Source organism: Talpa occidentalis, unplaced genomic scaffold (assembly GCF_014898055.3).
Source record: "Talpa occidentalis isolate TD23 unplaced genomic scaffold, MPIMG_talOcc4v2.1 talOcc4.4, whole genome shotgun sequence".
Classification (NCBI taxonomy): Eukaryota; Metazoa; Chordata; class Mammalia; order Eulipotyphla; family Talpidae; genus Talpa; species Talpa occidentalis.
The window spans coordinates 24,521,295-24,547,050 of NW_023604295.1; the positions used below are offsets into that span (position 1 = coordinate 24,521,295).

At 37.3% G+C, this 25,756-nt stretch overlaps 1 long non-coding RNA gene across 3 annotated transcripts in view; it reads right to left on the reverse strand.

The window, feature by feature from the left end:
- LOC129146722 (uncharacterized) overlaps positions 1-21,113 on the reverse strand; it is a 257,208-nt gene extending 236,095 nt beyond the window's left edge. For all 3 annotated transcript variants that reach the window (XR_008553812.1, XR_008553814.1, XR_008553813.1), the window contains exon 1: positions 21,018-21,113. This is a non-coding gene — a long non-coding RNA (uncharacterized LOC129146722). The remainder of the gene's footprint in view (positions 1-21,017) is intronic.
- Between the last annotated feature and the right edge of the window lie 4,643 nt (positions 21,114-25,756).

A 25,756-nucleotide genomic window follows, 5' to 3' on the forward strand; every position in this document is an offset into this window, starting at 1 on the left:
TTCCTGACCTCTTAGGAGCAGCGTTTCCCTGAGAAAGGACATTTGCTTCTGCTAAGAGGTCCCCACCAGGAGAGGTGCCTTCATCTTTGCTTCAGCATTGGGAAGCCTGCTTTGGGGCAAACAGAAGCCATGTTTTCTACTATTAGATAGTCAATTAAACAAGTGTTAATTGATCTCTCATTTCCCCTCCTCATTTCCTTCACATTTTATTCAGAATGATGGTAGAGAGGAGCAATTATTGTTGCTTCTCCCAGTTGTAAGATTTTATGAATACATATTCTAGGGGGAAATATTCTACAATGTGCTTATCCATTTCTTACTGAGTCAATTCATTTCTCTTGGTTCCTTCTCTCTCCACTGCTTCCTATTACCCAAAAGTCATGTGACAATCCTTGGAAATGATTATCAAGTAAGTCAACTGTATGACTCAATGATTAATAAAACAGGATAGTCTAGACCAAAAAGTGATTAGCTTCATATTTCATGTGTCATCAATTTAACCAGAATAATCACTACTTGGAACTGCACTCTGATGCCATGAAAATATGAACTGAAAATAACCTTATACCTATCTAAACTGACTAAATCATAAAAGGAAAAATATATCATCTAAATCTACTCTCTTTTGTACTGAATTACAGGGATAGGCATAGTTTAGGGTTAAAAATATCATGACTTATCTTGACTTTGTCACTGCTCTTCCATCTGTAACTGATCTGTGATAATCCTGAATCTTGGATTTTTTTCCATATAAAATGAGAATAGTGATGACTACCTTGTAAGATTTTAGGAATATTAGACTTATATTGTGCAAAATTTACATACAACTGTAATTTACATACAACTATAATTGCTACCTTCATAGGTGCAGCAACTGACAAAAAACAGGTTGTAAATATCCAAGTTCACATTGCCATTTAGTGTCTTCTCCAGGCACTAGAGTCCATCAGCTTATTTTCCAGCTTCCGGTAAAGTTTCTAAAGTGAGTTCCAGGGAATACTTTTAAATAACTATGTATTTCTGAGTCCCACTCCATCTCTAAATCAAAATGTCTGCAGGCACACTCGTGAATCTGCTTTTTAAAAATGCTCATTAAGTTTGGGAATCACTAGTATGGTCCAATTTTTTTTAAATGCTTATACAACATTGATTCATTCTCATTATAGATGTCACTTCTCCCTTTTACTTAAAAGCATCTTAAAATAATCGGTTTAGTCAAAATATTTCCCTCTATTTTAAGGTACTTTAGTTGCTCTAAGTTAAAAGAACATCTTACATTTCCAAAATAAATTTCAAATTTATATTACAGCCAAATATCTCCATCTCAAACTTTCCATTCTCACAATGGTAATTCCAGTGTTCATTTCATCTTTCTGAAAAGTCAGTTGGAACTTTAAATCTTTGGTTACAACAGACCCAGATAAAAAATTATTAAACCAGGGCTTCCCTGGTGGCCTAGTGGTTAAGTCTCATCCCTATCAATGACACGGCCTAAGTTCCATCCCCAGCCAGGGAGCTAATCCACATGGCGCAGCAAACCTCTCTCACCTACTGCTCCCCTAAGCAGTATATTTCAGTAAATCTGCCTGTTCTCCCCACTCCATCTCCGATGAATCCTCTCTCACACACACCCCTCCCTGGCACCTCTGGATATCCCCAGCTCTTCTATACACTCATAAAAAAAAGTAATCATTAAACTGCAGTGAAACCCAATTATGACACACTCCATAAAACTGCCAAATTGTTATGTTTTAATAAAGTTGGTTTATAATGAGTGCATGCCAGAAATTAGGTATATGTTTGTAGAACTTGTGAACCAAAATTGTCAACTTCAGTCACTTTGAAGTGAATTTTCCAGTGAAAAGTGCTTTGGATATGAAACATATACAAAGGCTATACTATGTAAGGTGGTCTCTGTAAATCTTTTGGGTCTTCCTATCGAGAGGTCTTTCTTAGTTGCTTTTCTTGAATGGACTTACACTGTGAATGAAATGGAGACGCTTTAGGATATAAGCAAAAGAGTAATATGATGTGACTTTAATTTTCACAGTACTTCTCTGGATGTGATGTTGGAAATAAGGTAGAAATGGGAGAAACAATCGGAATTCTATTCCCAAATCTATTGAGTGCTGGCAGGTGCAAGTAGGGTAGGGCATGAGAAGCAATCAATGGATATATTTTAAGGGAAGAGTTGAAAGGATTTGATCCTCAAAAATCAATTTAACTGTGGGCCTCCCCTGGTGGTGCAGCTGTTGAACGCTGGGCTGCAAAGCTGCCCACAGCCTCTGCAGCACCGGTTCGATTCCCGGCCACCGGTGAGGGTCCCACATGGTGCACAGACCTCTCCTGCTGCACCCACTGCTCCCCTCAGCAGTGTATTTCATCGGTCTGCCTGTTCTGTTCCCCTCTCTGGCTCTGGTGAATTCTCTCACCCTCCTGGGCTTCTGACTGTACCCAGTGCTTGTATAAAATAAATAAATCTTTAAAAAAATCAATTTAACTGAGCATTGCCCATATGAAAATGACTTTCTTCTATAAAACAACTTTTAATTAAGTCCCTTGGTTTATAACATTATATAGTTTGCAAAACACTATTTTTCAAGAAAATAAGATTGGATAGGACAAAATATATTAACATAATATATGTAACCTATAATACAGCATAATAAAAACAATGTAATACAAAAAAATAAATGTAATCTATTCACATAAGCATGTCCTCAGTGCAAGCATATTATGTCAGGTGGGTAGATGCAAATATATTTAACTAAATTCTGAGGGTTTTTTTGTTTGTTTAAAATCTTGGTAATCTAAAAAAAAGTATGGTTATAAAAAATGTTTTACAAAATATAGCCATGTTGTTTTTGTCAATAGCTATTCTGTATCGGCATCATTCCTATTTTGGGAGGTCTAGAATTTTTTTAAAGATATCCAGCTTGAATTTTTCTCCTTTAAATCAGATGTTTGCTCAGAGTGTAGCAGAGTGCCTCCCTTTCTATTTTCCTCTTTATGCTTAGCTTATTATCTTGCCCTTCCATTGTCCTCCAAGTTCTTAGTTTTTGAAACTGATCTTCTACTCACGCATATTTCCCCTGGGAAACTTCAGTCCACCTTTCACATTGCTGACTAGTTTTCTTCATCTTCCCTCTTTTGTTTCCTTGAGCTAGCCTCCTATTGGTGGACGAATCGAAACACACTATTTCTCTTCACCCAGGAGGCTTATAAAACCATGTCTGCAAACTAACTAGAGGTTCCTGATTGAAGTCAAGATATCAGTTGAAGCTATAAATAAAATGTAGCACTCAAAGCTAAAGCAGTATTTTTTTCTTTAAGTTATTCAGCAGGACACCATTATTTCATCTCTTCTACACATCATTTTATAACATTGCATTTTAATGTTCAATATGACACCCCAAATGAAATACTGGAACCCCCTGTGGACACTTTATTGTGTATTCGCTTCTTTTCTGGTTGAAATCAGGATATTAGTTGATAAAATATTTTTCACAAATTGAAGGAGGAGTAAACCAGTGTGATTAAGATATTCAAAATTGCATATCTGACTGCTATTGTAGAAGGACAAAAAGTGATTTCAAACAATAGAAGGCAATCCCAGGAGGAAATTATATAGGTATGTTGATAATGTCACAATTGTACTTCAGGTTAGTATCCCTCAGCAAAGATCTACAGACAACAGCTTTATTAATTCTCATGCTAACAACTTTGATCCCTTGGCTCCACATTTTGCTTTACCTTTGCAGGTTTTCATGTATATTTTTGTTTAGGTATCTTCTTTTGTGTTAGTGGAATAAATTTGCTTTAAGACATCAGTAGATCAAAATATGCTTGGCTATTATCTTTCGGTATAAATCTCATGTATAGAATTCTCAGTCAATATTGTTTCATAATTACACTTGTCATGAACACACCACTTAATTATAATTAGAAAGTGCATGGGGAATTAATCTGCATATAAAAAATCCTTTTCTAGTATAGTCTGTGCTGTATTGTGCTCGTTCCTTAAAATGTATAGATCATACCCACAATGTTATCAATTCTATTTCCAGCCTATCAACCATCATAAATGTTGACATTCAGAGGAAGTCAAAATTCTTTCTATACTCCATTCACCTTTCCCCTCTAAAAATGAATGTTAACTAATAACGATTATTATAATCACGATTGTATGAATTGTAGCAAACACTTACAGAGTGCCTACTGTGTGTGGTCTGGTGCTGTTCTAAGTGCATTACACAGTCACCACATTTGATACTCACATGAACACGATAAATAGAATTAATTCCATTTTACAGATGAGATAATTTGACCCATGTCATAACACCATTCAGTGGCAGAGCTCTGAATTGAGCCAAAAGGAAACTGACTTGCTCTTTTAAACCCTGTGCACCATCAATTCCATTACCCCATTATTTCCAAGGAAGAAGGTGTGGCTCTATTTTGAAAAGCATTAACTTAGAATGTATTTAGGAGTGCATTTAAAAAAAAAAAAGATAAATATTATCAAGCACCATGTGTGATAAGCATCTTTCTAAAGGATAGAATTCCTGCGTATCTAACTATAATATATAAACAGAATTTCAATATAACAATGACTTCTAACAATATTTATAATTATTAATTTGAAAACACATGCAATTATGCAGAAATCATAACTCATACCCATCTCCCAAAAACAGCAAAGAAATATTTAGATTACTAAGCCAAGATGAATTGGTACCTAAATTCCACAGGAAAGTTCTTCACTTCATTCTACTTGTGTTGAGTTTTGTGGCACAGAGACACAATTTATATCTTTAAGATTTGGGGCCAAAACATTTCAGAAAAATATTGTTTCAAATAAATGTTAAATGAATCTCACTGAGCACCATTTATATCAGGAACTATTATACACCTTAAAAAACTGAATCGATTGCACATGTTTAAAAACTAAAAATGCACTCCCCACAGAAGTACAAACAGCCTAAATATTTCACATCAAATTTTTATATTTTAAATCTGATTCAAATTTTTTATGTCAATAGAAATGCAACAAACACAACAGGACCCCATCTTGGATAGTTGACAATTTGTCTAAGTCCCTCAGCCTCACCCCATCAGTTTTGAGGTCCTGCAGATGCAATTATAAGCAACACAATGTCTGTTCTTTGTGCGCATACCTTCTCATTCACTGCCTTCAACATGGCCCCTAATTGACCCAGTTCTATCTACCTCTTTTTAATTCTTGTACATCATCTACCTATTCTCATCCAGCCCAGCTTGATACATGGTTGCTCTCAGATTCCAGGCATGGATTTGTCCAGCACCTGTGCTCCTTTGAACCCCATCTGAATCACCTTGAGCTCCCAGGCTCTGCTCCTGGGCCCACTTCCTGCTGGCCTGGGCAAACTTCCTGCTGGGAGACACCTGGCTCACCATTTGTTTGGCTTCTCTCACAGCCTGAATGCTTTCTCATACCCATGATACCTCCCTTCCCACCTCCCTGGGCTGTAAGAATGTGCACATAAATCAGTATTTAGTTGTTGACATCCATGAACATTTCGCACACAAATATTGTATTTTCTAAGCCAGGAAACAAAATAAAATCAAACTCATGCTTAAAGGGCAACACTTACTTACAGTTTTCAGTAGTTAAAGTTAAGATATTTAACAAGAGATAAGTTTGCTCTTTTATCTTTATTGGAGATATTAAAACAAAGTTTTAGAAGAACCAAATGAATAACATGCTATTCAGATCACCACAGGCTATCGAAAAGGACACTGTGTAAAACCCAGTTTGTAAATCTCCAACCAGTCAATTAGCATACCAATATGAGCAATGAGTAGACCTTACAGCCTTTCCCAAGCAAACACAGTAATTAAAAACAAATTACTGTGCAGCCTGGATGTGGTGCTTTACAATGTACCCCGCCTGCCAACCAGCAGCTAAACTCAGTCCAAGACTGTCTGGCCAATTAGCTGCTTCCCCAATGTGTAACTCAGGCTTCCTGTGTGAGCACCATTTGCAAGGATCCACATCAAATTGGGTCTTTTGTTCTCATAAGGCAGCCCATCTTTCAGGAGACTCAAGAGCAGGTCTCTGTGTGGGTAAATTCTGCTTCTGCCAGAGAATGTATTCTTTGTACTTCTTTTCACAAGAGGCTGGAAATATTCCAATTCAACACCAGAATAGAATCCCTAGGTTCTAACAAGAAAAGAATACTATCACATATTTTTCCTACAGGTAATTGTAATTAAGAAAAGAAAAATCAAAACACTGGATTTTGACTTCTTCATCAAAGACAAAATTCAAGTGAAAAAATTCAAGCAAAATGCCTCAGAGTCTCTTCAATAAAAATAAATCCATAAAATTGGGTCAAGGGAATTTATTGGTTTATTTTATCATGGATTTTGCACATGTTGGTAAAAATGTAGGTTAGAATTAAAAGAAAAAAACTCAGGGCTTAAATCTTACAGCAGAGGAAACTGAGACCCAAGGACATATTAAAGGGGGAAGCAGAAAAAAAGTCTAAGACTTTCCACTACACTCTGACTGGATTTGCATTTATGCAAATTCTCATGTATAGATTTCATGTGCATAAACACATCCTTAAATAATTCTTCATGTGTATTTTTAAGTGAGATCCTCCCTCTGTAATAGGAAAGTTAAATAGCCAAGGACTTTGCTGACAGAAGCACACTTATTCTTTAATCATTGGCAAAATGAGACACCAGCTATGTAGATGTAGAATATTTCCTCTGTAAATCTGGAACCTTTAGTCATCCCTTCAATGAGCATTTCTTTAATGTTTTCCATATGACAGGCAAGATTCATAAATAGGCTTCTACTGTGGAGGCAACTCAATTATAAGCAGCTCATTTCTAGTGAAGGGTTAAGAAGGATTCTGAGGAACTATCTGAAATCAGGATAAGCATGTGATGATGTATGATTTTCATTGACCATAAAAAACATAGGATGGAAACAAATGTGTTATTTAGTAAGCATTCCATCTGCAGGCCTATTCTTCCAGCTCCAATATTCCCTACAGATTTTATCTTCTATGTTTCTGTTTAAATGTTTGTCTGAAGTTAAACAAGAGGAGAGGTTGTTTGTAGATAATTGCTTCTCTTTGTTCCAACATGAAAACAAGAAATGAGAGAAACCCAAGGAGTTTGGGTGGAAGTCACAGAAATGAAAGGTGATTAAAAGCATCTAGTCTGTATCCTAGGGAGATATTTCCCCAATCAGGGCTTCCTGTTACATCTCTAGAGCATGTTAAAAGTGATGGCTTTGCTTTAGTTAATGGAACAAAATATGTGGAGTAATTCAGAATATTTCTGTATTATAAGACTTTGTTTTTCCTTTGTGACTTATAATAGTAACTTATTCAGAAAATTCACTTTCCTCAATGATAAATGCAGTCCAGTCTTCAAGTTTATAACATTTTCAGAGTACCTTTGTCAAATCAATGAGTCTTCCTTCATCATAATGAAATCACAGATATACATTAAATGTGTTTAAACTGGAAAGGGAAGAAAATCAAAAGGTTCTATTATTTCCGTGTTGAAAAGGTTTTTGTAATCAGTACAAGTCTTTCAGTTGTGGTTCCTTTAATCACTTGGTTGGGATAAAACCATAAGTGACATGCCATGGAAATCATGAAGAGAAGTCAGGAAGTCAATATTAAGTTCACTGTAAGAATATGATGAATTTGCACTATTGTCTTGTCTCATTATATTCTTTGTCACAAAAATGAGTTATCACAGAATTATAATGTCTAGTATGTTCTTTATAATACATTCTTATTCACATGACAAGAATTACGACAAGAGGAGAAAATGGACAAAATTAATCCACCCTCATGACAGAAAATACTGCATCAAATTAACTTGTGACAGGCAAGTATTTTTGTGAAGGCATTTATTGATGGCATCTGTCTTATCAGTCTACCTACATCAGTTTTTTATGTGCCTCATCAAATATCTATCACAAGTAGAACCCTGGAGAAAACATCTTCTGAAAATAGTTTAGCTATAAAGGAAAGAAACAAGGGTCATTTTGTATATGATCTTTGAAGGAAATTCCTAACTAAATCAATAATTTGGATTTTCAGCACTCCTTGAACAAACTGCATCCTACTTCATCCCTTTTATGAGAACTTCTTAATTCTAGGCTCGGGTGCAAAAAATCATTTGGAGATTATATTTTAGGCTAACAAAAGGGATAGCCTTTTGTTATTTCAAAGAGTAAATTGGTTTTTACTTGTTTTCTACTTTGGCTATAGTTGACAACAAATATAGAACATTCTTTCAATAATAGGTGGAGTGCATGTTGCTTAATCAAACCCAGTTAGTTGAATGTAAAAATGTAATGTAGTCATTCTATTCAAGAAGGAAATGATATTGAGAATCAGTGACAGTAGGTGAATATATTTCACATTTGTTCATAAATAAATAACTCTGAAAAAGGTACCAGAAAGAATGAGGCAGAGATTTTCAAAAGAAAAAGGCGCAGTGATGTGTGATGAAGCAGAGAGAGGTCACCAACATAGGCCAAATAGTTATCTTCAAAAAATTAGTTCTTAGGAAGCTTTTATTCTAGAAATTCACTAAAGTCCAGGGTCTGGCCCACAGTATTGTAAATTCACAACCTCATGTGTGCTTACTATACAAGAAAATTCTCAAACACTTCAGTGTCAAGACAACTAGTTTTCTTTTGTTTTGCTCAAAATGGTCATTGTATTGAACCAATTCATTTTCAATCACCCATAAAAGAATATATGTTTTATTTTTTAATGTACCCAGAAAACTTAATGGAAAAGTGTCCATCTTGTGAAGTAAATAAAATTATCACTACATTTCTGTGGGATAGGTGACATCTCTAAGGAAGTATGGCAACCTTCACATTGTGCCATTAACTCTCATCTGGATATGGGTCTCTAAGTTAGATAAATGAGAAAAGACACACATGGTACATAGTGCTAATCAGATCCTCAGTGATTCTACAACTGCAGAGACAGTAGGACACAAATTCCTCAAGTGGGATTCTCACTGACTGATGCCCAAAATATATATATATACACCTGCCTTTCTTAGTCAGAAAATGTAATTTAATATGGTATTGTACTTTCATGCTAGATTATTTATCCATTTGATTTTGGTAACAATAGGTGAACACAAGTGGCATTAACTCAAATGCCATTTCTGCAAGAAGGTATAACAGACACGACATATTTATACCCAGAGTAAATGCCCAATTTTGAAAGTACACAAGTTGCAATTCAATCTTGGTTTTAGTTATTTCAATGTCATTAAATTACACAAATGACACATCTACTCTTCCAGGTAGATTTAACAAATGGGCACTCACCATTATAATTACCTGTTTCTTGTGGAGAAACACACTAATTACCTGGCCTAAATATAGAATGAAAATTTGGTGGCTGGAATCATTACTCTGAATACTCTTGTCTATGCTTAAATGAAAAACTGTAATGAACTAGTCAAACCAAATTGAATTTAAGTGCTTGGGGAATCGCTTAATATTTTTAGCCAGTAGAACAATATATCTTAAGAAACTAGCAAATTTATTGTAAACAATTAAATTTTGGAGACTGACTTATTACAGCAGCATACTCTCTATTAAAATAATTTAAGATTACTTTTCACATTAAAACAGAAGAACAACATCATATAAATATAAAATGGACAATGTTCACTTGTCCAAATCATTGCCTTGGCATATTATGAGATATTTAGCAATATTTCATCACCAAAAATAATAAAGCTGGTTACAGTCAGTATTTCAAATACAGTGAACATAGTAAAGTCCACTTTAGTAATTCAAAAGTTATTTTAAGTTCAAAAATTAGGTGGATTCAAAACACACACACACACAAAATCTGGTAAGTGTGTGATGAAACATTATATGTCTAAGGGAACATCATGTGTCTAAGAAATGATTTAATTAAATGCTTGAATTATGAATATTTTATAACAGTTCAAGTATTGGCTTTCTAAATCATTCTTATCTCTGCACATCTGTGGTATACAATAAAGGAAATAATGTAAGATACCACTATTAATTGTTATACTTCTAGACATTTCTAGTTTGATAACTCTACATATCTTCTGCAATTCTGGACTATTCTTCTATGTGTTTACTTTTTAACAGAGTATAAGTAAATCCTTTTTACAATGCTGCTGCCTCTAAAATTATTCAGTCTCATATTTTTGCCTGAGGATAGTGAGATATATTCTATTCATTTTGAGATAATACATTTCAGCTAATGACTCTTCCTTCCCCCAAACCCTCCAGACACCTTTTTAAACTTTTCCTGAATCCAGTTCCATGGTTTGAGCTATGAGTCTTTGACTACTGTCCTCCTTATGCATTTCTAAGCTATACAGTCTCCCTCATACATTGCTAACTGTCCTGAAACAGCCAGAATAAAGAACCAAAATTCTTTACTAGTTTCCACTGAAATTTGTTCACATATTCAGGACTTGTTAGACCTGACTGGGATTGAGATAGGCCCTGGTCATTTTCCATTTCTTGGTTCTAGCCTCTTTTTTTCCATTATTTCTGATCTCCTCCTCCACAGAGCAAAAAGATAAAACTTCTCTTACCCAAAATTGTAGTTCACCCAAACCTAGTTCCCTTATTCTTTGGTGTCAGTTCCTATCCTGAGGAAAATTGAATCACATTGTCAAAAATTCTAAAGTTCATCCCAATGAAAAGAAATCCTGATGAAACAATCTCATTACTTTTCTATTATACACAACTCATGCCCACAAATGGTTTTCTTTAAATGTTAACTAAATGAGCACTTAATTTAATACTTGGGGTCTCACACAAAGCTTCTGAATTTAGAAGAGTCCTAATACTAATTCCCTGTTTTACTTGCTATGAAATCTAAGAAAATAACAAAGTTCTCAGATTCTCAATTTCCAGAAAATGGAAACCATATAGTTGCATTAAATCAGATATCACCATTGAGAGAGAAATAGTTCATGTAATGTAATAATGGTAGCCAGCATGTCTCTTTTGTATTTATGCCCATGTCGATAGGCAGAGATAAGAATGATTTAGAAGGCCAATACTTGAACCAATATAAGATATTTAAAATTCAAGCATTTAACTAAATCTTTTATAAACCCATTGATGCTTGTTGGTTAAACCCACATAAAGAATGGGTAAATGATTTTAAGGGTCTCCTGACCTTTGTCAGGTGAGATATTGTTCACCTTGGCCTAGCAAGCTGGTATGACATTTTCAACACTTATGAAAGTCATTGAGAAATTAGTAAAGTCACTGAGAAACTTCAAAAGAAAGCTATAAGAACTAATCAAAATCTTCTCTAGATGATGATGATGATGTCAATCAGAGAGACTCAAGTTAGTTGCGTGTATATATATTTTCTCAATTTATTAAAGTGTCCCCAGTAAGAAAACATTGACTTAATTTCTGATCTCTATTGAGTTATATACAAATTGTTATTAAAAGCATTATAATACATTATGCATTATATAAAATACAGATATTATTTGTATTACTAAAGGAGTCCTTTTTTAATTTGTTTAAATTTGCTGGGTGTATTTATGTAAAATCTTTATATACAAGATTCCAAGTGTGTATCTAAAGAGTCATAGAACTAGAAAAATAGATAAAAATCTTCTTGTCTCACTTGTTATTTTATAATTAAGGAAATTGTGATAGGATCATATACTGCAAATAACTTCTAACTATAAATAACAATTCATGACCCTTGACTGCTACACTAGAACATGCAGGATTTTTTTCCCTCTCTTCTATCAGTGATTCTCAACACCAACTGCACATTAAAGTCAAGTAGGGAGCCTTTTAAGAATAGTCATTACTGTGTGTCACCCTAGAGATTGTAATTGAATTGGTCTAGGATAGACTCTGTCATGTACATATGTTTTGAAGCTCCCCAAGTGATTCTAGTATATAGCTATAGTTGCGAACCCATAATCTCTTATTGTTTCAAAAATTTATTTATTTATTTATACAAGCACTGGGTACAGTCAGAAGCACGGGAGGGTAAGAGAATTCACCAGAGCCAGAGCGGAGAGCAGAACAGGCAGACTGATGAAGTACACTGCTGAGGGGAGCAGCGGGTGCAGGAGAGGTCTGTTGAGCCATGTGGGGCCCTCTCCAGTGGCCGGGGATCAAACCGTTGCTGCAGAGGCTGCGGGCAGCTTCGCATCCCAGCGCTCAACCACTGCGCCACTGGGGAGGCCCCCATCATCTCTTTCAATAAGTAGTGCTTGACTATTTACTCTTAATTTCAAAGAACAGAAAGCAGTAGAGAAAGAGACCAGAATATAACGTGGTTATGAAATCTACCCCAGTGTCTATTGACAGGCACACTTAATGTCTGATTCCTAATTCACTGGTTCTCAGAGCATGTTCTTACTGAGTTCCATCAAAACACACCATCACTAAAATCAAATACTCTGAATACAAAGAACAATATTAACCTAATGGAATGACATGCTCAAATTTAAAATTGTTTCCAATATCTTACTTCTTTGATAAATGTCAGCAATTATCTATGCCAAAAAATCTAACACAAGATGATATCTGATTAAACAAAAAAGATTATATTCCTCTAAGTTTAGAAAACAGTATTATTTTGCTTATTGCCCAATGAACACCATGAACTTTTGATGAATTACCACATAAACAAAGTGGGAGGCACTACCCAAATTCCTTAATCTCAGTCCTCGCTGATTGCAGTTTTCAAATCCAAAAATCTTATAATCTTTTGGATTAAAACAATCTTGTAAATATATATAGAAGAGAAAAAAATATTTATTACCTTGAATTTATTTCTTCTGTTAGGAGTTTTCTGTTAATCTGTATTAAGATATTTCCCTTTTTCCTATTCAGAATTTCTCAAATTTGTCTCATGCATTTCATCTTCCCTCTAAAAATATTGTTAGCTAAGATTCAAAAAACAAAAATAGCTGCTGCAACTAAATTAAAAGAAAAGCATGTACATGAATCTGAAGACTGAAAAAAATGACTGGTTTGGTAAATAAATGAAAAACAGAAATTAAGTATAAAGTAGGAAGGGAGAACGAGAAGAACTAAAAAAGGAGGCAAAAAGGCAACCTTCTAACCACAAACATTGTCAAGATTGGATGACTTCCTTTGTTCTTTCTCTTGAAGCTTCATTTTTTTTATATGATTCAATCCAAACATTGCTCTTATGTCCATAACTACTGAATTTGGCTGTAAGTTTCCTGATTGACACCATCTTCCAGGTTGTAATTCCTAAAATGCCACTTAACCCTTCTTTACTTGCTGAGTTTTAAAAGCTAATCCCAATTTACCTTTCATCCCTTCTTTTTCACTTTTCATCCCTTTTTCACCTATAAGAAAAATGAGGCCAAAGAAATAAGTAATAAATACTTTGTCCAGGATTTTAACTTAAGTCATCTGTCCCTCTCATATGCCTAGCAATATTTATTAAAGGGGCAATGCTGTGGTTATGGTGATATTTGAGTGAGACTTGTAAATATTTAGAGCTGAAAAGAGGGAAAAAAATGAGCTGAAAAAGATTCATTTTGACTGCTTATCAACCTGGTATTATGGGATGCATGTCTTTTCCCTACCCCACCCCCCAATAGGTCCTATTGCTGAAGATGACATATTATAAGCCATGACCCTTCCATCCTGGTTACAACTGAATAATATAGGACAGGCTACCCCAGTTGGACCAAGCAGCCTTTCTCAGGACATTTAGACTTGTGACCCAGAAAGCTAGGTAGGGTACTTGGAAAATAGGTCTAGAGAAGTAATGAATGACGATACCAACAAACAGGAAAGCAGAGATGAGAGGCAGAGGGAGTTTCAAAGATAGTAAACACCAGAACTTGTGGCCCGTGTTGTGATGCTGCCCACAGCATTGTGGTTTATAAATTAGCCCAATACATTTTGAATAAATATCTTTTGCTTAAACCTAGTCTATTGAAATGTTGCCCATGGAACCCAGGCAATTGTAACTCACACTTGCACTTTCAGATGTGAGATGTTGCAAGTGACAGATCTGATGAGCCTGGTGAAAGGGAAGAACTGTGAAAATTCCAAGATCCTGAGTTGAAAAGGTAGTAGCCATTGTTCTAAGTCAGAAAGCAGTTGATTAAAGTACCATTGGTTTTCTTTTGAGCACAGGGTATGGGCTCACAAAATCCAGAGCAACTCAGAACAAAAGACCAAAATTTAAGGAAACTGGAGAATGCTGATTCATTAATAAACTTGACTATGGTATTAAGAAAGAAAAAATAACTACTGAAAGCTTGTCTACTTGAAAAGAGTAAAAATAACAGGAGGAATATAAGTTTGAGAGAAATATTTGAGATCGACGAAAATCAGATAGTCATATATTGATACTTTTTGCGAATAAGAGAAGAAAATACACACAATACCCTAAGGGTAGAGGTTGGTAAGAAAATTATAACTACTAGAAAGAGGAGTAGAGAGCATAAAAATGAGCCTAGGATTCTTGGAGACCCAACCATCCTTGTGTCTCCCAGTCCATTACCCTATATAACTCTGCAACTCCTGTCAAAGAAAATAACACTTCTAATCAGAAGGTAGTTTGGGAACAGCAGTAAACTTTCTAGGGTACGTTAAGCCTGCCCAGCCTCTTTCCATATGGGTCTTTCCATATGGGTTCATGTTTCATTAGGTTGCTAGCTGCAGGAAAAGAAGTCTCAGGCACAGCACATAAGAAACAGAAGCTCAAGGGCCTGTGTTACAAAGACCCGAGCTTGACTTTCAAAGGTAAATGGGATTTTAGCAGAGAGTGAAAGGGGAGCTAGAAAAGGACAATCACATCAAAGGGCAGAATGAATAACCACATTCTGTAAGAGGAAGAGTGACAGTCCAGTGTGACTGAAAGGGTGCACAAGCATAGGGGAGCAGAGTAAATTCAAGTTGTCAAAATACCTAAGGCCATCCAGTACTTTTCTGAGGCCACTCAGAGACTATTATTCCTTCTGGCTTCTTAATTTTGCTCCTTATAAGCAGTTAATGGAACACTGACAGCTAGATAAATAGAGTGCTGATATAATTTCTCTTAGAGCTGAGGTTGCACACCACCTGGTTTCCTTTACAACAAATTCTCACATCCTTAAAGGTAAAATATATTTCCTACAAAAGAGTTTGCCATATTTTTCTGAATTATAATACATGGAGATAGAGAAATGTAGTTTCTCTACCTCCCTTTCTATAACCCACTTGTCCCAACAATAACAAACACACAAAAATGATTGTATGTAGATTGTTTTTTAATGCAATAATAAATGGAGTCTTATTCAGAAAACGGACTTTTAAATGAATATAATTAACTTGTTTAAAAAGCAAGTGTCACCCCTATCCTGAACATATGTAAGCACTTAACTGTCTGTTTCAATAGTTGTATGCATTAGGCAACAGTCTCATGTGGCTATTTAAATTAAATAAAAATTTAGTTTCATAGGCACACTAATCACATTTCAAATGTAGAACTGTCACACAGTGGCTAGTGGCTACTCTATCAGACAGCATACAGATAAAATGTTTCCATCATAAAAAATGTTTCATTAAATAACAGTGATTTACCTATCAGTTATTTGGAATGATCAAGAAAATCCATAACTAAGTAAAGTGATTTTAAATCTTGTGCATTAAGCAATTAGTCTCTACCAGATTACAACATATACAGGGAGAGAGATTTTTAAAGGAGAATTAGATTATAGGCAAACATTTCTAAAACAACAATATCACCTGAAAAGTAGCTAAACAGGTGTTGCCTTGATAATATTCAGTGGTGTTTTCAACCTTCCAGTGGGTCCTTCTAGGTTAGAGTCTTTTTAGACTTTACTGTTGTTCTGAAACCTCCTTCAGGATCTCTTATTTTTTTAGTGATGGAAAAAGAATAAACATTAGGATAGAGTGTCTGAAAGTTACAGGAATATTCAACTGACAATCAGATCCGAAATCAGCAATCATTCTTCTTGTCCATGACTACACAAACCCAAATCCAACATAACAGCAAGAAAAGTCCACAAGCATCACGTGTGGGGTGATCGAGGCAAATGGATGAGGAACTACCTGCAACCAGTCATCTAGAATAAGTGCACACTTAATGCACCTTTTGTACAAAGCAGGCATTAAAATAATTGTTATGATAATTAAAATAAGTGTTATCCTATGAGCAGGAAATTTCCTTGGATTTTCTATGAAATTTTGAGCATAAATTAGTTAGAAATTGAGAATTGAACAACCATATCTCATTCTCCTCTTTCTTTCCTTCAATGGCCACTTCATGCTTCTCTACCAAGTGTAACTGAAATCTGAACATTACAATGATCTCAAATTTTCCTTTCTATTCTGTTACGAGGTCTCTAATAAAAGGCAAAATACAACAACTTTTTAGAATAATAATATCTATACCCACATCCATAAACACTACCCTCTTCAGAAGCTGTACCTTTAATTTTGCTTAACCTCAACTTTTTAATATGACAGTACAACCAAGAGATTGCAACATCATCATGTATTTGATTAAAGATGCAGCCCCTTTATAGTACATTTCCAGTAAGATAAAATATTCAGTAGCATGATTTCTAGACAATAAATTTTCCACAGTATGACTTATAGCTGGCTCATCAGCCACAAAAGCTGAATAATAATCAAAGTTAACCTCCATATTTCTAAAAGGAAGACACTGGTGTTTCCAATCTTAATTCTTCGCCTGACATTGGTTAAAGAGGTGCTAATACCCCCACATTTTACAGTGCCATCAATATTGCAAATAAATGCACAACACAATGAAAATATTTATGTGTGGTACTATCCAGAAAGATATAGTTAGGAAAAATATGGTAAAGTATAAGTAACCTTGACAAATTAGGCTTCATTGAAATACTTTTCCAGGCCTTGCCCAGAAACATAAATAATTCATAAAGCCCAGAACTAAATACAAATGAAGAGCATTTGTTATTAATCTATACCTTTTTTTTTTTTTTTGGCCAGAGCATTTTTCTTTTATAATGAAACTCATTGTAAACTACTTTTTCTGCTGGCCTGTGCCATTACCTGCAAGTTACAAAATGTCTAATTTATCATCATACAACTAACCACACTGACTGGGGGGTTTGTTTGTCTTTTTGTAAACAGTCCACAAGATGCTTAGAATATTAAGTCATCATCAGATCACATATGACAAATATTTGGAATGTTAATGTCTCCTGGGAACTCTTAATACAGATTGACCAATCCATTAGTGAAACATGTAGTTATATGACAAATGTCTTTACCTAAGGGTAGAAATTTTTCACATCAGTGAAAATTTAAATTCCATTTTCAACGTGAAAAAGACACAGTTTATTCTTTAAGAAATTAAGTGAGAAAATGGATAGATTAAAGAAGAATCAATGAACTTGGACCTTGTCCTAAAGTCCTCTCATTAAAAACCAGAATATTCTATTCGGCTGAGTCAACTTTAAAAAAGTAGAAAATGAATAGTTTGACCTGTTTGACATCTGAAAGGGTGGTTGATTTGTTCTATTTTAAATAATAGTTAGCATTCCAATCTCTTTAATTTGTAGCTATTAGTAGAAGGGAATTTTTTATATCCTTCAGTGTCATTTATATGTATGTATATATGTATGTATATATATTTGAATATCTCAATGAAGTATGGAAAAAAGGATTATAAAGAATGAAATTACAAGGGTGGTGAGATGGAATGAGGGAGATATAATAATGTAAAAATAATAAAAGATTACAGGGAGAAAAGTTGGAAAATCATGTCATGTAATACATGAACTTATCTACACAATAATCTATTAAGGGAACAGGAGAGGTAGTTACCTTTTTAGACACTGCTGAGATATTAGAATAGAGTAAAAAACACACCAGAGTTTGAGTCATATCTTTGTCTCTTATTAGTTTAGTGTCCTTGTTAGGTTATGGAAACTCATGAAGAAAAAATTCTCTCAAGTGTTAAACATTAAAATAAAAATCTTGTAAAGGTAGCTTGTAAATTAAGTGTCCAGTCTGTGGCACATGATAGGAAACCCATCAAAGTTAGTTTCCATCCCCTCTTAATGAATCAGGATTTTGGGAACAGGCCCAGAGTCCTAGGACTACAGGCAAGCTCTTTCTCCATTCTTATCTTCAGCAAGGAAATAATTCAATGTTGACACCAAAGATACAGAAAAGTAAGAGATTTATTGATAGATAAGAAGAACAGGAAAGCTCAGCTTGCTGCATAGAAAGGACTCCTGAATGGGTTGCTGGTTGAGGTGGCAAGAAGCAGGTGTTTATAAGGAGTGGGAGCTTGGCTGTTGGGTGTCTGTGTTGTCTCTTGCTGATTGGCTGGCCTGTGGGGAGTCTCCTAGGCCACCTAGGTTCACAGAGTTTGCAGGGTTTTCCTAGGCTACAGAGGCCCACTGTTTTTGCCCACATTACCTGGCCTACCTTCCTAAAACTAGCTTTGGCCCGTTGCTTTAGCATTGTGTTATTTCTTGGTGTTCTGGACATTTCACTCTTTACTGAGTTGGGGGACCCCCTCAAATGACCCATGATTGAGTCAGTTTGTTGTTCTCCAATCAGACTGATAAATGGACTTGGGTTCTTGGGGCATCCTGTTCCTAGAGACTGTCTATATCATTTCCTAATTTCCTCCTTCATTAATGAGAGAGGAAAAAAGGAACAAGATGGCATGAAAAGAGGTTCCTTGCTTCACTTCCAAGAGGATCATCTCAAGTTCCCCAAGAGACACATAACTGAGAAAGTCCGTGGCTTACACTAAACTAGAGCACCCATTTGATATCAGAAACTGGCACAGACTGCACTAAAAAGGACATGGATGAGATTCATGGTTCACTGAACAAGAAGTGCACAGAGAGATATGTCTGGAGGCTGTAGTCCAGGACTTGGAAGGAAGGAGAATATCAGAGACTGTAGAGATGCAGCTCAGTCATGGGCCCTGGGCACAGGAGAACTAAACAGCATTCAGGCACACCCCTTGATCAAGGAGAAATACCTTTGGAAGAGCTGGGGTTCCCCCCACCAGCCAGGCCACTTCCCAGTTAAAAAAATACAAAGGCAGTGCACTGAATTACACTCCCCTAAATCCCACACTTCAGGACTAGTAGTGACCTCATAAAGTCACTCATAGTTCACAGAGCAGCCAGGGCCCCACCCCCACCAACACATTTTCACCAGCAAATGGACCTTCAGGTTTTTCTCTCAACGCATAACTCAGCAACTGTAAAAAATAGGTTCCAGTTCCTGTGAAAGCTGGCAAAGGTCACCAAACTTATGTGCAGTGAAAGAAACTAGCATTAAAACAAAAAGGTGCGTTGGGTCTTCTTTGGTAGCGCAAGGGGTTAAGTCTCAGCACTGTGAAGCTATCCACAGCCACTGCAGCACAAGTTCGATCCCCAGGCAGGGAGGTGACCCATATGATGCAGCAGACCTCTCCTGTCTTACCCACTCTGTCTCTGGTAAATCCTCTAACCCCCCTGTGCCTCTGCCCTGTACCCCAGTTCTTGTATGCATAATCTTTTTTAAAAAAAAAAAAGACGCCCTATTGAATGGGAGGAAATAGTTGCATATCATATCTCTAACAAGTGCCACATACTCAAAATCTAATAAAACTCAACAGGGGCCTCCCCTGGTGGTGCAGGCGGTTGAGCACTGTGCTGTGAAGCTCTTCCCAGCCTCTGCAGTGCGGGTTCGATCCCGGCCAGTTGGCGAGGGTCGCACATGGCGCGGCAGAGTTCTCCTGTCTCGCCCGCTGCCCGCCTCAGCAGTGTATTTTGTCAGTCTTCCTGTTACTGGTCCCCGCTCTGTGTCTGGTGACTCCCCTCATCCTCCCGCACATCTGGTCTGTACCCCGGTTCTTGTATAAATAAATAAATCTTAAATAAAATAAAACTCAACAAAAATCAAATAGTCAAATAAAAAAATTGACTAAAGAGCTAAATAGACACTTTCCTAAAGAAGACATACAGATGGCCAACAGCCATATAAAAAAAAAAGGTGCATTACTTATCATCAAAGCAAGTCAAAAAATCAAAACCAAAATAAGATACCACCTCACACTGTGCCAATGGCCCATATCAAAAAGTCCAGTAACAACAATGTTGGCCAAAATTTGGGAGAAAGGAATCCTGGTACACTCGGTGAGAGTGAAGATTGATCCAACCTGTAGGGTAAATGATTGTTAGGCTTTTCTGCCCTCCTGCCATTAGGATTAATGATGGATCCCTGTGGCCTTGAATGCATGCCTGATGGTGAGCACCTGGAGTAGGGTGTGGGCATACTAGGTGGGTTCACCTGGGCTGAGATGGGGCTTATGAGGGCGGCGTCACAGAACAGAACCACTGAAAGGGAACAAGCAAGATACCAGAGCAGACGGGAACAGCCAGCATAAGACAACGAACGAGACCACGAGAGAACGCCAGAGAGAGCCCAGAAAGAGAGATTTGCCAGGGGCTGGGAGGCCTGCCAGCCTCCCTGCACCCCTAGCACCCCTGCCTGCCATGCACTTGGTAAAATCCCAATAAAAGCCTAAAAAGGCCACCGAGGGCTCCAGGACGCTCCTTTACCCATCTGCATTGGATCATAGAGATCCTGCTCTACGCCATCGCCACCCGGCCGCTACACAGAGCCTAGGAAAGCAACATGAATTTTTCTCAAAACAAACTCAAAAACTAAAAACTCTCAAAAACTAAAAACAGAGCTACCATATGATTCAGAAATTCCACTCCTAGGTATTTACCCAAAGAAAGCAAAAACACTAATTTGAAGGGCTATGTGCGCACTGTTTTGCAGCCATCCCAGGCAGGGTAGGCTCACCCTCGCTTCAGGCAGCTTAAAAGATTGGAGCCCTGGGCATCATCCCCGCAGGTTGTTTAAACAGTACGCAAGGAAAACAGGCAGCAGGGAGACAGCAACTTGGGCTCCCCTGCAAATCTCTATATGCTCTTACCTCTGGGCTTTCTCTGGCGTCTTCTCCTGGTCTCTACCTCTCGCAGCCGTTGCTCGTCCTCGCGTAGCCATTCCGCCATCTTAGCCTCCTCCTGTCTCTGAGTGATGCCGTCATTATATCGTCCGCCTCCAGGCTCAGGTGTGCCCACTGACACGCACGCCCGAACCCTACTCCAGGTGTCCACCATCAGGCAAACATGCCCTGAGCCCACACTTTCAAGTGCCTTCTGCAGTCAAGGCTGCAGGTGATAGTCACAAAAACCAACAGAGTAAAATCCCAACCAATCTTTACTTACCCTACACACACCTATATTCATTGCAGCACTATTTACAATAGCCATGGAAACCTAATTTCCTAATGACAGAGGAGTAAGTAAAGACAAGGTGGTATATAAAGACAATAAAATACTATTTAGCTATTAAAAAAAAAGATGAAACCTTGCCATTTGCAATAATGGGTGAAACTGTAGGGGTCATACTCAGCAAATAAGTCAGAAGTGTGAGTGAGGCGTGTAGTGAAAAAAGACAAAGGAACAGTTAAAACTAAACCAAAACAAATCCTAGATATCTGATTGTAAATTGCTACTGTCAGAGGGGAAGTGTGGGGATGGGAAGTAACATGGGAAGGAGGACTAATGGGTTAAGAATTATAGGTGCCGGGCCTCCCTGGTGGTGCAAGGGGTTAAGACACACCCTATGAAGCCATCCGCAGCCACTGCAGCATGAGTTCAATCCCCAGCCAGGGAGATACCCACATGGCGCAGCAGACCTGTCCTGACTTGTCCACTGCTCCCCTCAGCAGTGTATTTCAGTCAGTCTGCCTGTTCTGTTCTCCACTCTGTCTCTGGTGAATCCTCTCACCCCTGGAACCTCTGGCCTGTACCCCAGTTTTTGTGCATACATAAATAAATAAGTCTTTAAAAAATATAGGTGCCTTTGTGGTTGTGTTAGGTGTGGTGTGGTAACATACATCTAAAGAGGTGTGAACCAATACCTCTGAGTCATACAGAGTCATAAATCAAGGTTACCTCAAAAAAATTATATATAATTTAAAAAAGAAAGTGAAAACAATTAGGGAAACTAGTCTTTTCTTCGTTTGGTGCTGTGTGAAAATTCCTCTGGAATATATTCTTAGAAGTATGATTCCTAACTTTTTGGGTATATTAATTAATTAATGCTTAATCTGATGAAGTACTGCCAGCTTACTTTCTAGGCTAATTTGATTGAGTCTCCATACCCACAAACAGTGTGTATAAGTATTCATATTCCTCATATCTTGCTGAGTGACTTACTTGACTTATTAATCTGTACAACAACTCAAATAGAAAGTGAAGTATTCTTCTTTCAACTTGAAAATGAAAATTTTAGGACATAGAGAACTAAATAGCTTAGTCAATTTCATACCTGGTAGAGAGAGAGAGATGGGGTAAATTCAGTGGCATATTTCCAAAGTTTTCTTTCCATTGTTATATTTGATGTAAGGCCTTTGCCCTCCTGATTCTGGGCAGGAAAAGTAGTCTGAGCCACAATGCTATAACTTACCCCTTCTCCTTGCCCTACTTCACATTTTCTTAGCAGAAACTGTCACACCATATATGTAGCTATGAGTGTTCAAGAAATTTGTTTTTTTAAATTCCTCAATTTGGCAACAACTTTAAACAAAGCGGATACATGTTTGACTTAACTCAGGAACACAAACAAACACTTAGTGAACTAACATTTGGCCAGATGCTGTCTAGGTGCAACACTGAAAAGAAATCCAGTTGAAACAGAAATTCTGTCTGGAAGGTACAAAATAAATACATCTAAGTCAGGTAAGTATGTAAACAAATGTTTATTCATTCTCTTACATTGGAAAAAGGTGCAAGAGCACTTTCTCCACTGTTTCTTCAGATAGAAAAGTTAAAGTTATTAAATCAAGGAGAGTTGTCATTTGGGGAGATTCCAAGCAGTCTTATGGGAGGAGGAAGTAAGGGAAGCAGCCCCCATCACTATCCCCTCTCTTCAACCTGTGCAGGAAGTAAGAGGTTATATTGTCTGTAAAAAATATTTAAAAACAGTAACAAAATCAGTTTTGAAGTAGGAAAGCCTTCTTTTTATTATCATCATGCACTGGAAATTCTAAACACTGTCAATGATAAAATATTCACCAACATTTCTTAGGTGAACCTATCTTTATGCTTTGTGTTTCAATAAACTGTTACATTTCAAAGGAAGAAGATAAATTTTGCCTTGAGGAATACTGTCTTAGTTCTTTGTTTACCACTCTGATGAATAGGTCTAGTCATTAGTAAAATATATATGTACATATATATGTATATTTGTGTGTGTGTGTGTGTATATATATATATATATATATATATACATTGTTTGTTTGCATTGTTCTCAAGCAAGCCCTCAACTGAGGTAGAAATGTTGCCATTCCATTTTTTAATGTAAAAGCTAACTTCATTGGAAAAAGTGTGCAATTCTAAACGTTATTTTGTCAACTGCTTTTGCTACGTCTGTTTAGGGTTGAATAAAGGGAGAAAATGGGGAAAGAAACTTCTCTAGTAAAGAGGGATAACATGTTGGCAGGCCTACGTAAAAGGCTGGTAATGCAGCATAGCAAATGGACTCCAGAAGTTATGCCATCATACTATCTAACTTTGAAGTTTCTGAATATGTGCTTCAGAAAAACATTACAGCCTAATGTTAGCTGCACTCACGGAATTACTGGAAGAATCCATGCCATGCAAAGGCTGAGAGAGGGCTGGGTAAATACCTAAAGGAGCATGGAGTCATGATTGTGGAATGGCAAAAGGTTGCCGGAAGAGAAACTTGGAGTGAATTTTGTGTAAGAGCAAGAACGGACATGGCAAAATGTAAGCTTGGGAGTCACCGCTCTATGCCTAGCAAAACTGTGCCAGAAACAAACTCTAAATAGTGACTAGAACTTGGGAAGTTCATGTTTCTCTAAATGTTTGGCCAGTAATCCTTATTAGCTACTTGCTTTCCTATGTACAAAAGTGGCCAATTTACACCTTTTCTAGGGGAATTCCAAAATTTGAGTTTAAATGAGAACTCGCTCATTTCTTAAAACCTGCAAAAATAATGGGAAAATTAACAATTTTCCTTATGGCAATTCGTTTGGAAATTTTCATGCCTTGGGAATTCTCAGAATTTCACCCAATACATATGACAAGGTTTGAAATGTACATGCTGAAACATAGATTTTATTTTTCTGACAAAGAAAAGGATTACCTGATAAAAGATCTTGAAAATATTCATGTTGTAACTAACAGGCTATGCTAAGTGCTACAAGAGAAATTAAAAAAAGTTATGAAAGGAAAGGAAAATCAAATTGTATTTTTGGAGTGCATTTAAAAATCCAGTGTGGGGCCTCCCCTGGTGGCACAGTGGTTGAGCGCTGCGCTGTGAAGCTGTCCACAGCCTCTGCTCAGTGGTCTAGGATAAAGGGTGCTCTGATGGTGGGTGTGGTGTGGTAATGATACAGGGTGCGGTGTGGTGATGAAACTAGCCAAGGACACTAGTTTACTAGTCACCATCTGAGTTCTTCACCCACATGCACAATTTCAAGACTATTCAAGTACATAGACCAACAATGGGATTTTTTTTTAAAGATTTATTTATTTATTTATTCATACACACATTGGGTATAGTCAGAAGCGCGGGAGGGTGAGAGAATTCACCAGAGCCAGAGTGAGGAGCAGAGCAGGCAGAAGGACCCAAGTACACTGCTGAGGGGAGCAGCGGGCGGCAGGAGAGGTCTGCGCGCCATGTGGGACCCTCCTCCAGTGGCCGGGGAGCAGCCGGGGATTGAACCTGCGCTGCAGAGGCTGCGGGCAGCTTCACAACCCAGCGCTCAACCGCTGCGCCACCAGGGAGGCCCAACAATGGGATTTTTTTTTTTAACAAACTAGGGAATAACAAAGAGTTACTGAGGCCTAAAATGGCCATTTATCTCACCCAAAGCAGTGTCCAGTATTTTGAAGTCCAAAGCACAAATGCTCCCAAGATGGTGCCTTCACACTGCTGAAGACATAGAGCGCATGACAGCCAGATTATAGGCTGGGTATCAACTCATGAAGATGGAAGAAGACACAACAGGAGATACTCACAGAGCTGCTGAGGTGCCCCAGCACAGCACCAGAGAAATGACACTCAAAACAACAACGGCAGTGGCCAAGTGATTGACAAATGGCCTGCTCACACAGCTCAGCAAGGCACTCAGCTCTGTGTCTTGGCCTTCCTGCCAGGTTGTAACAGCAGCAAAACTGGGAACAGTTTCAGTCACTTGGATACTTTCAAAGCCTCCAGACTTTTCCTCTCTGAAGTTGGCTGCTGGAAACCTCTCTCCACCTTCTTCAGAGGCCCACAACAGCCTTCTAGAAGATCTGCATGGTGGGGGAAGAAATTGCTGACCCCAGAATCCCTAAAGATCTGAAAATACTGAAATCCCAAACCCTGCATCTCGAACCTGAATTCTGGGGGCTACATCTGCAGTCCCTTATATTTTTTATCAATGTCTCCACCCTCGCTGATACTTTGTTCACATTTTTCCTGCAGTTATCCATCCTCACCAGCAACCTCCTCCAGGAGGCACCACCAATTATCAGAGTCCTAGCCTTCAGCCAACACTTACAGCGGCCAACAGTTACACATCTGAGATGATAGTACATATTCCTCCAATTTTATAGGGGTTTTTTTAGATTTATTTATTTATTTATTTTTGCTTAG